Below are 2,108 nucleotides of genomic sequence, written 5' to 3'. Positions count from 1 at the left end.
CAATTTTGAACACCTTTGGAATTAATCTGAACACCCCAGGCCTCCTCACCTCACCTACATCAATACCTAACCTAACGCCCATGTGATGTGTGAATGAGCACAAATCTCAATAAACACACACCAATATCTAGTGGAACATCAAGCCGAGGTTATTATAACAGTGAATGGGAACTAAATGTGGAATGCAGTGTTCAAAGAGCACATACCAATCTTATGGTCAGGTGTCCAAAAACTATTGTTTGTAAAGTGTATATCCTATACTATACAGAGTGCAGTGGTAAAAACAATGAAATATTTTTTAAGTTTTAATTTTCCAATATGTTATTATCATTTCCAGCCTCAAACATCTTACAGTAGTTAAATTCTTACACAGAACTTAGAATTTGTATTATATAAAGCAGGCTGCAAATTAAAGCAAACATAGCAACAAGATCATGAAAACAGATATTTAGATTGCAACTCAATAAGGTCCACTTTATAAAAAAAAAAACAAAGAAAATCTAACCTTTGTGTCCAATATATATACCTTACACCATCACTTTTTATAACAATTTTCTGTAATAGCCATTCATTCATTCATTCATTCATTCATTCATTCGTGTGTTTATTTGTCCCTGTACCATTTTGGATTTGGCCTCTTCTCTCCTCTCTTCTCTTTTCTTACCCCCCTGCCAAATACCCCCCACCCCCCCAAAAAAAAAGAAAAAAGAAAATCCCCATCCACCCCACCCCCAACACACACACGCGCACCCCCACCCGCGCGACAGACTACTATTAAAAGGCGCTGACGTCAAAGCGGCGGCCATGTTTGCCAAGAGCAGAGCGCGTCTCCATTGAAGAAGAAGAAGCTGCAGTAAAGCCACGCAGCGCCAGCAGGAGCAGGAGCGGGTTTCAAAGCGATCAGCTGTTGAACAGAGCACATCATCAGGTAAGGATCTGGTATTACTTATATCAGTGTTAAAAAAGACTTGTTTTTTTAAACGCTTTATGAAAAAAACTCATGGAGAGATCTCGGAATGGTAATGTTTTCCTTTAGAGTACCGAGCTTGTGTTTGTGTGTGCGTGTGCGTGTGTGTGTGTGTGTGTGCGTGTTTATACGTGTTCATCGCTGCTGTTATGATTAAAAAAGGTGGATATGATCACGATTAGGCTTGTGATTATGGTTCAGAGGATGGTCTGTCAGGAGTCCAAGGCTAGAGGTGGGCGGATTCTGTGCTTCAGCACCACGGATAGCGACAGCCTTTGAAACATAATTATATCCGTATAATATTTGGCTAGATCATAGATGGATGGCAGATGCTTATAGATATATGAGTATTACGTCGAAGCGAAGTACAATTTTGTCTGGTACAAGGGTTTGTTTTGGGGGGAATTTTGCTTTGCCTTTCTGTAAGGTATTTTCGATTTCTTTCATTCAAAATCGCGGTTGATCATATTAATCATCGTCATCCTATTTGAAGTCGTGCGTATCTGGATGCCTAGTCAACACGTCGTGTTTAAACACACGCCTTGCTGCGGGTGTTTTTTTTTCACGCACCGCATGCGCCTTTGGGTTTTGGCCAAAGAATATTGCACGGACCTCCACGGGAAAGGAGAGGAGGCGTGACGTCGGGAGACGTCGGGAGAAAAAGGAAATCGTGTAAAGATCATATATGACCATGTATAGCCTTTGTGATGGACGAGCTCGGAGGAAAAAAGAAAGGAGGGAAATTTGCGTCAGATGGCGTGATAAACTGCGACATAACATGAAAGAGAGAGAGAGAGAGAGAGAGAGAGATGGGTGTTGTAGACAGGATGGAAAGACATTGCTGTGCATCACGCAATACTGAAATACTGGACATGCTTTTTGCCATGTGGATTCTCTTCCCCTAAAAGAAAAGTTGGTATAAAAAAAAAGAAAGAAAGAAAGGAACAACCTGTGTATATATTTACGTGACAGGAGGCACTAATTACCCCCTGTGTCTTCTCAGTGATGGTGGGTAGATGGGTGATGGGCGGGGCCTGGTTTGCGTGGGCGGAGAGGGGAGAGACCCGCAACTGAGACTGAAGGCGCATCTGCGGGATTCACGCTTTAACGCAGTATTTCTCAGTTTTTTTCTTTTCTTTTT

At 41.8% G+C, this 2,108-nt stretch overlaps 1 protein-coding gene across 2 annotated transcripts in view; it reads left to right on the top strand.

Annotated features, from left to right (window-relative positions):
* Positions 1–770: 770 nt before the first annotated feature.
* snap25a (synaptosome associated protein 25a) overlaps positions 771–2,108 on the top strand; it is a 23,224-nt gene continuing 21,886 nt past the window's right edge. Inside the window, exon 1 of one of the 2 annotated variants that reach the window (XM_046836630.1) lies at positions 771–928. The gene's annotated coding sequence lies outside the window, so the exon portion shown is untranslated. The remainder of the gene's footprint in view (positions 929–2,108) is intronic. The other variant, XM_046836629.1, reaches the window with a different exon arrangement.

Source organism: Silurus meridionalis, chromosome 23 (assembly GCF_014805685.1).
Source record: "Silurus meridionalis isolate SWU-2019-XX chromosome 23, ASM1480568v1, whole genome shotgun sequence".
NCBI lineage: Eukaryota > Metazoa > Chordata > Actinopteri > Siluriformes > Siluridae > Silurus > Silurus meridionalis.
The sequence above is the reverse complement of the archived record's forward strand: the minus strand, read 5'-3'. Positions and strand labels throughout refer to the sequence as shown.